At 33.0% G+C, this 14,216-nt stretch overlaps 1 pseudogene; it reads right to left on the reverse strand.

Annotated features, from left to right (window-relative positions):
* Positions 1-13,908: 13,908 nt before the first annotated feature.
* On the reverse strand, positions 13,909-14,008 carry LOC122110467 (annotated as a pseudogene).
* Between the last annotated feature and the right edge of the window lie 208 nt (positions 14,009-14,216).

The raw sequence follows: 14,216 nt of genomic DNA on the forward strand, positions 1-14,216 counted from the left end.
AATTTTAGAACTATCAGAGAATTTTTTCCTCTAAATCCATCATTTCCACCTGTAGTCCTTATTACCAAGAATATTACTAACATGGTTGCCAGTCAGAGACGTGGAAGAACTTTAGATTTCTTCTTATCCTTCTACTTCTGTCCATTAGATAAGATGAATGATCAAGATTTTCTCAGTTTCTGTCACTAATATAATTTCTATGTACTCCTTTTTATGCCCCTGAAACTGGTCAGTTTCAAATTCTCATCATTGGTCACTTAGTCCTAAAACAACCGCTTACATAGTATGCTTTTTCCCCATAGACTTTTCATATTGTTCCTCTCCATCACCAAATTACTGCTCCATGTAAGCCCACAGAGTGAAGATCTCAGAAACAAATTCTAGTATCATTATTTACTCACTACATTGACTGTTGGCATTACATTTCTTATCTGTAAATGGATATAATCTACCAGAAATATTGAAGAATATATTTGTTGACTTCTAGAGTAAGAAAAAGAACAGTGAAGAGTCCTTACATTTTCCACCTTACCTTACAAATAAGAAAATAGTCAAATTCAGTTTGTTGGTTTAAAATCACAAATTTTTTCATGCAGAAACAAAAATAAGTCATCATCAGGCTACACTGTGGCCATAATCCTCATCAAAATTATTATCACCATAAGTGCTAATTATTGAAACTCTGATATGTGTCTATGACTTTGCTATTATTTGTCTTTTGATTAATACTTTTAATGTTACAACTGTGCATACATCCATATTAAAATTTTGAACAAATAAAGAAACAAAAAAAACTAAACCATATCAGGTAGCTTGACTATGTGCTTATAACAAATTATGGAATAGATTTTTGAAACATTGCGAATTCCTAACCAGTATTAATTAACTTCCTCTCTCTCCGTCACTACACACAAATATTTAAGAGTTTGAACAGAACGTTTTTCAAGTGATATACTGTAAATGTTACTACAATATCATGTGTATATCTAAAATTTCCTTTAAAGTAATAATCTCCACTTTCAAATCAAGTATTAGTTATTTTATTCTTGGAAACTTTTAGGTAAAGACTGTATATCTTTGAAATGAAAAAGGTCAAAATAGTAGCATAAAAATTTTAGAAGGAGTCTGTCTTCAGAAATACATATATACATATATGTATATATACGTTATGTGCAGAAAGACATACATTTTTAGAGATTATTTTTCATCAGAAATATGTACATATATCTAAATTTCTGTGTAGAACCATGTACATTATAGTGAAAGGTACACCTTAAAACATAATTAAAATTTAAAAAAATACATCAAACCAAATGCCAGTGACTCATACTTATAATTTGAGCTATTCTGGGTGCTGAGATCGTAGAATTGTGTTCGAAACTAGCCCAGACAGAAAAGTACTTGTTAGAGTCTTATCTCCATTAATCACTAAAAACAGGAATTAGCTCTGTGCTTCAAGTTGTGGAGTGCTGGCCTTGAGCATAAAAAGCCTTGGAGACAATGCCAAATCTTGCAAACAAGAACAACAAGAAAATGTATCACATTAATTTCACAAAAGCAAATTTTAACTGCTGTGACCATTTCTTAGAAACATGAATACATGCCCCTGGAAAATGTTAAGTAAAAGTATAGAATATTTATTTCTATGTTAAAGACATAACTATTTAGATTGTTTAAGATATTTAGGTGATGATTAGGAATTATGAATAATGAGAGTTGGGTAATAGATTGGGACGGGACTTTTATTCTATTTACAGTAGTAATAAAATGATATGTGTAATGATTATATAAACTTATTCTTGCTTGGTATATGAATTATATTAAGTGATAAACATTTTAAAATGATTTCCAATGCAAAGGATTATCAGTTCTTTTTTAATTTCAAAACAATTAAGAAATGTATTCCAAGGCTAGTTTGCTCTAAGACTATATTTGTTTTCTAAAATTAATTTAGGAATGAGTTAAGATTTAGATAACTCTGCACAGCAGAGGAGAGTGAGAGGACATAGAATGATGGACCACATAGGAGCTGTATGTCATTGGTACTGTATTTCAAAAAACAGAATGACTTCAGAGAAGAGAAAGTGGAATATAAGGTGTCCTGAATCAAGTTTTGTTTTAATCCACCTAATAGTTTTGACTGAGAGTCAGAGAACATGGGAAAATAGAAAATAAAATAGAAAATAAAGCATTGTAAAAACCTGTTACAAGGTAAGGATATTGTAATAGGAAGATGATAATTTCCAAAGAAATAAAAGAAAGAATAGGTAAACTCTAAAGGGAAAAAGAATGAAGAGAGAAAAGAAGCAAAGTAAAACCTTCATCAACAACAAACACAAGAGTTTGGAAGTGGAAAGACAGTAGAAATATTGTAAATAACAATAAAATAACAATAAAAATTGCTAACGTGGACAGAAGATGGATCACACTTTATTATATATGATTTTGAATTCATAGGAAATGAAAATTTTAAAGTCATAATTTAAAACAGTATTTGAATTATAACTAGACAGTATATCTCAGTGGTAAAACATTGGCCTAACATGTGTGAAGCAATGGTGTGATCGCCCACACATTACAAAGTACACACAAAGCACCCACACAAAAAATCCACATTAACACAGACACACACACAATTTGGAATATTGATATTAACATATTAAACAGAGGAAATTAGCACAAATAGTAAAAATATGTTAATATGAAATCATATTACTGCTCATACTATTTAAAAGTTTAGTAGAAATAAAATAGTCACAATATACTTGGATTCTTACAGATCAACTAAATTGAAAATTAAGAAATAGAAGACATGAGAACCTTAGCAAACAAGTTTTAAATAATAAACATTTTGAAACATGTATACTTTTATTTTGGCAGAAAATTGATTTTAATGGTATTTTAACTCAAGATTTAAAATATGATAACCAGGTGCTCTATATCTCGCTAGAGATGGCTATATTTCTAATCATTTCACTCTGGATACTTTTATAATAAGGTCTCATCATTTCAAAGCCTCTCCAGAATCACAAACCCTACTAATACTTCCCACCATAGCTAGAAAAATGGAAGCCACAAATCACCATGCCCTGTTCAAACATTTTTTTAATTCAAGTACAAACATTTCCAAAAAATGACCAGGTAATGAAGCCTTCTTAATAAAGTATGTGCTTCTTGAAAACACAGTAACAACAAACATGTTTAGAACTACAAGAAATTAAATTTATTTAAATTCACCAACCATATAAAAATTAAGAAAATAATTTTTAAATATTCATGTTAAATATTTTAAAAGCAAAATATGTGTCTAAATAATTTACATGTGTAAAACTCATGCAAAATTAAATTAATTAATCCTATGACTGAAAAAAGAATTACTCTAAAGAAACAAAAGAAAATAATTAAATTCAAAATTTGAAATTTAGAAAATAAAATGAAATGCATTCTTTAGTTGACTTAAGTAACTGTAAACCCTCTGTATATCAATTTAATAATAAAAAAATGTATGAACAAAGAAAGCAAACATACCTATTGATCAATAGCAACAGCTAAAGCATCAGTATTTCTTTCTTTTACTGTACAAGAAAATCGATGGAGGGGATAACAATGTTCGTTCCATTAAAAAAAATACACATTACCTTACTTATGTAACTCTAACCCCTTCGTACATTACCTTTACAATAAAATTAAATTAAATTTAAAAATAAACGAAATAATATAACAAGAATTCTTAGCCGGGCGCTGGTGGTTCAAGCCTGTAATCCTAGCTACTCAGGAGGCTGAGATCTGAGGATTGCGGTTCAAAGCCAGCCCGGGCAGGAGAGACCGTGAGACTCCTATCTCCAATAAACCACCAGAAAACCGGACACAGTGGCGCTGTAGCTCAAGTGGTAGAGCACTCGCCTTGAGCTGAAGAGCTGAGGGACAGCGCCCAGGCCCAGAGTTCAAGCCCTACGACCGACCAAAAAAAAAAAAAAAACAAAAAAATAAACAAACAACAAAAAAAGAATTCTTAGAAGCCATTGTTTAAAAACTTTGTAAAAAGCTGCCCTAAGTACCCAAGGAATATACTTTGATGATACTATTTAAATACTTAAACTTCAGCAGAGAAGCAAAATTTTACAAATGTTACAAAGTAAAATAATAAATCAGAATATATTACTATTAATAAAAATCATAAGATGAATTTATAGTGGTAGTCAAATATGTGAGAAATGAGACGAATTGCCATCCGTTTGCAGTTAATAATTGAGAAAGAATTTTCTAGGTCTTTTAAATTTATCTTAAGATAATGAAGAAACGATTTTGTCACATCATGTGATAATCAGATAAAGATGATATTAAACCAAAGAACAGATTGTACTAAGTTTTGGATGTTAATATATTTACCTATTTTGGTTGTGGGTAATTGTGGGGATTTCAACTTGGAGTATTGTTCTTTCTAAGCTGGCATCATATCAGTGGTTAATTTTAGAATAGGGGTTCCCTTTTCACAAGAACATGCACCCGATCTGTCCTTTTAGCCTTCCCATCATCAATGGCATCAGAGTTGCACACCAATTGGTCTAGCTGCCTACCTTGGCTGGCCTGGATTCTGCAGTCCTTCCAATCTTAACCTCTAGATAGCGCAGGATGGTTGAAATGATTCAGTCACTCAGCAACACATTGAGAAGGAAGTCCACTAAACTTTTGGCTTGGGTTCTGTTCTCAAGCCTCCTAAGTAGTTAAGATTAGAGATGGGAGCCCTTGGTGCCAAACAGTAACAATATTTTTAAAGCAACTAGACATATATATGAGTTAGGCTTGTGATTACCTCAGGAAAAGAATAAAAGAGCAGTGAAGCATAAAGGACAGTCAGAATTTTAACTAGCTACTCAGAGGCTGAATCAGCTTAGCTAGCTACTCAGGAGGCTGAGATCTGAAGACCACTGTTCAAAGCCAGTTCAATCATGAAAATACATGTGATTATCTCCAAAACATCAGAATACAGCAATGGCTCGAGTGGTAAAACACTATCCTTGGGCACAGAAGCTTAGGGATAGTGACCAGGCACTATCAAGCTTCAGGAATGATGAATACATGCATGAGCACCTGCACATGTGCGTGTGCATACACACGTGCGCGTGAACACACAAACACACCAATGAGTATTTCAATGTGACCTTCATTTTTTATCTTGTTGTATCCTATTGCCATGTATTAGTTCACAAATTAACAAAATCAGTTAAGCAGCTATTTACATCAACTCATCATGTTTCTCTAAAGTCTATTCTCTTTTTGCAAGCCTGCTTTTATTTGACCCAAAAGTAAAGTATTCAGGAGGGCAATTCATCTCCCTCAACTCTGTAGTATTGCATGATTGTTTAGGTTCTTTCTAGCTATATGATTTTGTGAAATTCTGCATCAAACAGCGTATTTCTTTCACCAGAAGGGAAGCCTCTGTCAAACAATTCATAATAGGTTTTTCTCCACCTGGCAAGCATCTGTAGTTTTATTATCTTCATATATTTCATGATCTGTCTGTGTATGCTAAAGACTGTTGTGAAAATAAAAAGACCCTTCTCAGCACTTAGCATTCATATAACATTCATAGGTATGAAGGTGTTTAAATATTATTGAAATTGCTTTGGAATAAATAATGTTGACCTTGACTATCTTAAGAAAGAAGAATTGGTTTCTCAGCACTTAGGTAAGAACGTTAGTGAAAGAAACAAAAGGAAAGTTTGGAACAACTCAACACATACATTCAAATGAAACAAAACAACCCAAGAAAACACAAATTAATTCAGTACTCAAAAACCTGCAAGAAATGCAAAGATTTAAAAAAAACTCAGCTATGATAAGCTTTTGAAAATCCTGACTACGTGGGAGTCTACTGTTGTGAGGACAGTGGTTAAAACTTAGCCTGGACAGAAAGATCTGTACACAATGCCATGCACCTGTTATTCTAAATTCCAGGAAGAATAACATAAAGTGGACTGAGCCCAAGATCATACACAAGAAGGAAGCCCGATTCTATTTGAAAAATAATCAGACTAATTTAGGGCTGGGGGCATGACAAAATGGTAAGAACACCCATTTAGGAGATACAAGACACTCAATGCAAAATATATTATGGTTATTGAAGAAAAAAGCTATGACTTTAAATAATTGGAATGATTGTAAGATTTGAGTATTTCAGTGGAGAAAAAACCCATGAGAGAGATAGAGTGAACCCATGTTGTGATCCTTTCTACTTAAGCTATAATGTTGTGTGGTACTCCAGACATAACAGAGTTATCTTGCAAATGAGCATGGATGTGCATTTGGGTGATGGAAATACTCTACTTACACAGGTGTAAATTAGATTTTTTGGCTAGATTATAGTTCTTGAACTAAGAGTCTGTGTGATGTCCCTGACCTTTTTCTATCAAGGCTACCACTCTACTACTTTGAGCCACAGTTCCAATTCTGATTTTTGGTTCGTTGTTTGGAGATAATAGTCTCATGGACTTACTTGCCCAAGATGGCTTCAAATCAGGATCATCAGATCTCATCCTCCTGAGTAACCAAGATTCCAGGCATAAGCTGTCTATTTTTTAAATAATTTAGTAAATCATACAGTTACAGAAGTTATAAATTATCATTACAACCTGTGTAACAGATGTGTGTGTGTATATATCAATGCATAAAGATAGAAGTATTTTAACCTATCTTTGTATCTACAGTAGATTTATGAAAAATCAACCTTTGTTGTAAAATAAAATAGAAACAAAAGTTATTAATGAGGAAAACAAAGGGAATTGTCACATGTTTCTTGTTGTTGAATGGAATATGAATTGCAAGAATCAGTTTGGGAAAACAATCTTAATTTAACAAAATGGGTAATGGGTATTAATTCCAATCTCTCTATTTGCCCATATTGTGCATCCTCACACATGAGTGTCAAAACCAAACCACAATTTTTGCTTGTGTATTTAATGCACCTGTTATAATTTAGGGGATTGATGAAGTAATCAAAAAATGATTAAAATAATAGTAAGTGAGGCTATGAGTTAGAGCTGAAAATGTTTTTAAATATTATAATAGCTAATTAAATTGAATTTATCTTACTTTTCCTCTATTGTCATGTCCCTCATTCCCAAATTAGAAAAGTACATAGAAGGTTCTTACTAAATTATGTGTACAATCATGAAAAAAATGTATTGCACAGTGTGGTTTTAGCTTATTGAGACCTGTAAGGTGTAGTATGTTTTTGAGGGCTTGCAAAAAGTTGTGATGGAGATGAAAGGAGGGATGTGCTTATTCTGGAAAATTGCTTAGAGGATTGCTCCCAGAAAGATAGTGACGAATTCTTCCTAAAGATACAGTAAAATCACTTTCACAACCATGTTCACTGCTGCACTATTTACTGTAGCCAAGTTATGAAAACAGCCCAGATGCCTTATGGTGGAGGAATGGTTGGAGAAAGTGGGGCACATATACACAATTGGATTGCACCCATCCATTATGAAGACTGTTACATAATTTGCAAAGAAATAGATAGATCTAAAAATATGTTAAGTAAATTAAGTCAGAGCCAGACACACAAAGGACCCATGTTCTGTCGTGTATTTGGAACATAGGTCTTTATGCAAGTTTACACAATAGTATTGCAGAAGAGTATTTAAAAGGTGTAATTTCTTATAAAATTGAACATTTATTCCAAAAAAATGAACACCAAGAAGCTATCATTTGGCAGATATGAGAAAGTCAAAGGGAAGGAATAAAGAGAATTATGGACTAAGAAAGGGAATGTATAATATTCAATGCAGACACTAGAAGAAATGAAAGTGGGGTGAGGTTTGGAAGGGTGTGGGAAAGTTATGTAAAGATCCATTGTACTTATAAACTGATTTATTGAATGGAAATTCCTTCGTACGACTATTTAATAAAAATATAACTAAAAACAATGGAATCGTGGCTGGGAAGGTGGCTCAGTGGTAAAGAGCTTGCCTTACATGCCTAAGGTCCTGGGTTCGATCCCTCAGCACCACATAAGCAAAAAGTAAAAAGCCGGAAGTGGCGCTGTGGTTCAAGTGGTAGAGAGCTAGCCTTGAGCTGAAGAGCTAAGGAACAGCTCCCAGGCCCAGCGTTCTGGACCCACGACAGGACCGCCTCCCCCCCCCCCAAAAAAAAAAAAAAAACAATGGAGACATTTGAATCTTAAACTGTGTTCTCTTAAACCATGAGTCAAAATAATAGTTTCCTTCTCAGAAATTTTCTTTGCAGTTTTTTTCCTCAAAATGACATAAAAGTGACCAACAAAATGAATGTCAATACATCACATTGCGTATCCTAAAGAGACACAATATAAAAATCACAGTAAAAATGTTAGAATTCATCACATAATAAAATAACAGGGAGAAAGGATCAAATGCTGATTGTTTTTCCAAGTACGTTACCCATGGTATCTAATTTAATCCTCACAATAATCCCATAAAGTAGAACTACTTCCATTTCTAATTCTGAGATGATGATATTGAAGTTTTCAGAGTTGGAATTACTAGTACAAAATTGCACAAATGGTAAATCGTAGCCTGCGCCCCATTCCCACCGTATCAAATGACTTCCTTCTAATTTATGACTAAAATACCAGCACTTAGTCCACTAATTCTAGGAAAATTTCCCAGAATTATTGTCCACATTCTAATGATATTTCACTTTATCTTTGTTAGAAAATAGGAAACTAAGTGGGATGCCGGTGGCTCCACCTGTAACCCTAACTACTCATGAGGCTGAGATCTGAGGAATGCAGTTCAAAGCCAGCCCAGGCAGGATAGTCTGAGAGATTCTTATCTATAATAAACAGCTAGTAAACCAGAAGTGGCACTGTAGCTGAAGTGGTACAGTGATCAACTTGAGCGAAAGAACACAGGGACAGTACCCAAGCCCAGAGTTCAAGCGCCACGACCAACCAAAAAAAAAAAAAAGAAAAAGAAAAAAAGGAAATAAGTAACTGTAATATGAAAACTCCAAGTTCATAATCGATTTATACCTCCCTGGTGAAAGGAACTGCTAAACTATAACATTCTTGATTTCTAGCTCAAAATTTTAGAAATCATATTCTATCCCATGACAACACTGCATTGCCTGGGGACCCTCATCTCTGTTTAACACAATCATACTGAAAGAATAACCTCCCCAATTCCTGATGGAAACAGACTGCAGGTCTATAGACCAATCATTTCCACATTGTAGCTCAGATAAGTTGTTTACCATTAGAAGTATTTTGATTACTTTTTATACCCAACATTTTGAGAGAAATGTAGTACTTTAAAATGCTATTAAAGCAAGACTGATATAAAAATCACCTTTGACCCCAGATAAATATTTTACCTTTCATATACCCAAAAATGCAGTCTTAACTATCATTAATGTTAGGAACGAGAGGTTAAAAATCATAGACACCAAGACCTAAGCATCAATTAAAGACTCTCCAACTTGTGAATACAATTGGTTTAAAAAGACATCAATACTACTGCACGTTTTTCAAAATTTCTTGTGTTACTGAAGATTCAATCATAAAATATTAACACTTGAAAACAACTCATTTTCTTGAAAGTAGGACACAAAACACAAGATTAATCCTAATCATTTTCAAATACCTTTATTTTTCTACAAATTCGCTCTTATAATTATAAAGAGTATGAAACTAACTGAAGTACAGAGCCACAAAGGAAATAATTTAACTGCATCATCTACATTCAAAAAACTGTTACTAGAAAACAAAATTATACTAATAATTAGCTTACCAAATTCACTTTTATTCAATTTCATTTACTTTCATAAAAACTGGGTTTTCATAAAATGATAGATAAAAAAGCCTATATACCCACTTACATCTTCAGATCTTAACAATATTTATTTCAGAAATGTCTTTAGCTCTATAGTCAATGAACTGAAATAATACTGAAATATTCAAAGGCTTTTCAGAAATTGCAAGACTCACTTTGGGTTGTTATGTATATTGGAAAAGATATTCGAAAAGCCTTATTTGTTAAAGTTGTGATAGTTACTCCCACAAAAGAGCCATTAGTGAAGATCCAATTGCATGTACAAAACAATTTCAAATGCATCCACAATCTGGAGGTGACACAGGCTTTTTGTTTGTCTGTTTTTGAAAGGTATATCTAACAAGCATATCCACAATACTGATTTTCAGTCAATTTGATGGGATATTCAAACCTAATAAATACAGGGTTGATTATCTTAGTGAGAATAGATATGATATTACAAAGAAAGTTATTTTCAACAGAAATCTGGAAAGAGATTATCCACCTTGTGTTTCATGGGAATAACCCGAGAGTAATACCTGTTTGGTCATGTAGGTCAAACTCACTCCATGAGTGTATCTTAAAAGTATAACGAATTTAAGAGGTCAAATACATATTTTGTACTGACAGTCATCTTATAGCACTAACTTACTACCTAATTATATCTGCATCTTCTTACCTAACATATAATAAGAGCTGAAATTGGTCTCTTTTATCTAACTTAATGTTGTATATGCTTTGATTATGATGATGTTATTATTTGAAAATAAAATGTACAGAAGAGTGGCTCCACAGAAATGACATGACAAAACACTGATAAATAAAAGCATTGCAACACAGTTAGCTCTTTTCAGCCTCACCCTGTCCACATTGGCAAGCAACATTGCAACAGCACACTCACACATATACACATACACACATGTGTGCACATGTACACACATATATATGCATGCTAAATTCAGGGTTTAATACAAAAAAGTAAAAATAAAATATTAGTGATTTGTACAAACATTAATTTGCCTTATTACAAAATAATACACAATCCAGTCACTATGGGTGTTACATTTTACTTGCCTCGCCACATGTGACCACTTAATTTATTTTAATTCATTCATTCATTCATTTGTTTTGTGCTAATACTAGCCTTGAATTCAGGACCTGGTTCTGTCCCAGAATTTGTTGTTTTTTTGTTTTAGTTTTCTCAAGCCTAGAATTTTACTGCTTGTCCCACAGCTCCATTTCTAGCTTTTGCTGGTTACTTTCAAATCAGAATCTAATGGATGTTTTTTGCTTGGTATGGTTTCAAACCACAATCCTCAGATTTCATCTTTCTGATTAGCTAGGATAAACACATGAGCCACCAGTGTGGCTTCTAGATTTTCCTCCATAGCTATCTAATGCACATACTTAGATAGTAATTTAAAACTTAGAGTCTAGAAACAAGTTGTACAGTGATGATATTGTCCTGTCAGAAATTTAAGGTAGTAAATTTCTTCTTAAAACCATGAACAAAAATACCATGATATAAGAAAACTCACTATTGAACACATGAGCTTTAAGAGTTTTCTAATAGATCCATTATTTGTTACCCAACATTAGAAAAAAACTGTATAATGCAGTAGTAAAAAAAGTCTTTTGTAGGAATACTTAATTACCTTGTTTTTAAAGACACCTGTTTTCATCTAAAAAAGTAGGCCTGTCTATTGACTTCATGTGATTTGATGGTTGAAGGTCCTTAATGAGAAGTCAAAGTGTATTACTAATCCTTTGTTATCAATTAAATCTCACCTTTTCTTCTTGGAACATATAATGATTAAAGCAATAGTTCATAATCAGCAAGCAATAGTTCAGATTCACACTTCCAGTGCGAGTGGATCACTAGTAATTAATCCTTGATACCATTTTCCACAAAGTTTTGTCCCAGATACAATCGGTCTGCCTTCTCTAGCTGCTTTCCTAGCCTGGACCTATTCCTTCACTCTACAGGAAAAGTGATATTCAACTGATTTCAGTCAGATCTGTTACTAGAATTATCAGGGATTTAGATCCTTGTCTGTAATTTGGTCAAAGCTATGTCTCTTTATGTAGGCTATTAAAAGTGTATATACTAATTTCAAGTAAATACATAAATTCTATTTCCATCTCTTTTAAAAAATAAAATTGTTTTCTCTATAAATTGATCCGAGGCCTGGATTTTGTGGCTAGCTAGGTCATTGCACATCTGTCTCTCTCTTCCTCTCTCCCTTTCATGGTTCTCATAGATAATATGACTGCTCCATAATTATCCTAATTTATCTTGCTTTTATATTTTTGGTTGCATCATTTCACTTTCTGCTCTGCCATTCCCCAAAACATTTACATAGAAGGCATTATTTCATATTTTCTCATTCTTAGAATAAGCTGCACATGAAGACACCACTGGTCCTCATTTTCAGTCTGTACCTTTCAATATGGAGGAAAACATTTCCTCTGCTCTCTATCAATTCCCTACTCTCCAGTTAGAATAATTTCGAATAGTAAAAATGGAAAAAGAGAAAAAAATCATGGTGAAATAACAGATGTAGAAAATTCACTGGATTTTTCTGAGCAGTTCAACCAACGTGAACTATTGGGGAATACATGTGTACCTGATTCCCACTGGTACTCAGTGTCTCTGGTTAGGCAATTCTGATGAAGACAAGGAACAAGATAAAAAAGTGAGGAATGGTATCATTTGCAAAAAATGTGGAGACGTATTCAAGCAAATTTTTCTGTGGGCTGCTGAAAGTAATCGGCTTACTACAGTGCAGAGACTACTTTCCAAAAAGGCCACTCATGTGAATACTAGGGATGATGATGAGTATACCTCTCTTCATCAGGAATCCTACATGAGTTGGTGGCTCAAGGCAGATATTCATGCAATTACTGTGAATGGCTGGACACCCCTGCTCAGTGCTTATATGTTGAATAATACAAGAGTGGCTTCTTTCTTAGTTCATCACTATGTAGATACCAATGCCCAAACTAAAGTTCTCTTAACCCCCTTGCATCTTGCTGCTTGGAATAGAAATAGCAAAGATGTGCTGGATCTCCTTCTATTGAAGCATTATATCAAACAAGGTCTGAAGCACAACTTGAAAGAAACTGCATTTAATATTGCCAAAAGAATAAATACGTATCACTACCTCGTTGAAGTTATGGAAGGCTGTAAAAATTGTTCTCCTAAGTCATAATGGTTTGGTTAAGTTTCTTAAGTTTCAAAAATGCCAATCCATCTTTGTGTCTGTACAAAATATTTTCACAATACAGAGCAACGGCAATATCTTACTTTAAAAATTCATGGATTCAATGGTATACTTCAAGTGAATTGCCTGACTTTGATGTCAAATTGTATTCAAGAGTTGTTTGTATACATCTATAATGATTTCTGCAGAGTGTGTGATTTTTTAAATCGGAAATCATTTTAAATTATCTGTTGAAATGAGTAGTACAGAAACAAAATATTTCTGATGCTTGTCTGAAAAAAGTATATTTTAAAATAATCTGTATTTTGTTTGTATAATGTCCATAATCTATTTCATTCTCTCCTAGATATAATACTTTGAATTCTACATTGTTTTATAATATATAGGTTCATTAATAAATGTGTTATTTCAGATAGCATTCCATATAGAAAAAGTTTAAGATTCCTTTTTTACCTAAGTCCTTATAGTATTTTACTTCCTTGGGATAAAATGACAATGTTATCTATTTTCAAAGTTTTGTAAAGATTATGCTATATAAAGGCCTTTCTAAGGTGAGGATTTAATACACTGATGTCTACTAACTTTCAGTTCAATGAATTATATGTGTTGTTACATTTGTATTTTTTTAGTTTTTTATTGTGAAAATACTGTACGGAGGGGTTACAATTACATGGGCAAGATAATGAGTAAATTTCTTATCAAGCATTGTAGCCTCCTCCTTTGTTTCCCCTTCTCATCCCTTCCAATCCTCCCTCTGCCCCCCCCACTCAATCCTCCTCACTAGCCCCCTCCCCGCACCAAAGTTGTAAAGTTCATTTTTGACATAATGACTTGTATTTTTGTAATCAATTTTTTAATAACTGTTTTTCATTTCTTACATCTGAAGAATGAAAAATATGGAATACTTCACAAATTTTCATATCATCCTTGTGCAAGTGCCATGATAATCTCTATATTGTTGTAATTTGGGTAAATGTGCTGCTGAAGCATATAGTATCCTGTAAAGTTAAGTAGTTAATGATGCAATCTTTATAAAGGCATATATCCTTAGTTGACTTTTTGTAACCAGGAAACCTTATTGTTCCTAAAAATGCTATTGATCTTACTTCTCTAAAATTCTGTGTATATTGGAAAAAACATATTGTTTGGTCGATTGCTCACATTTGCAATTTTTTTGTCAATAACTATTTTAAGTCTT

This window comes from Dipodomys spectabilis, unplaced genomic scaffold, assembly GCF_019054845.1.
Source record: "Dipodomys spectabilis isolate Male_0828 unplaced genomic scaffold, ASM1905484v1 ptg000078l, whole genome shotgun sequence".
Taxonomy (NCBI): domain Eukaryota; kingdom Metazoa; phylum Chordata; class Mammalia; order Rodentia; family Heteromyidae; genus Dipodomys; species Dipodomys spectabilis.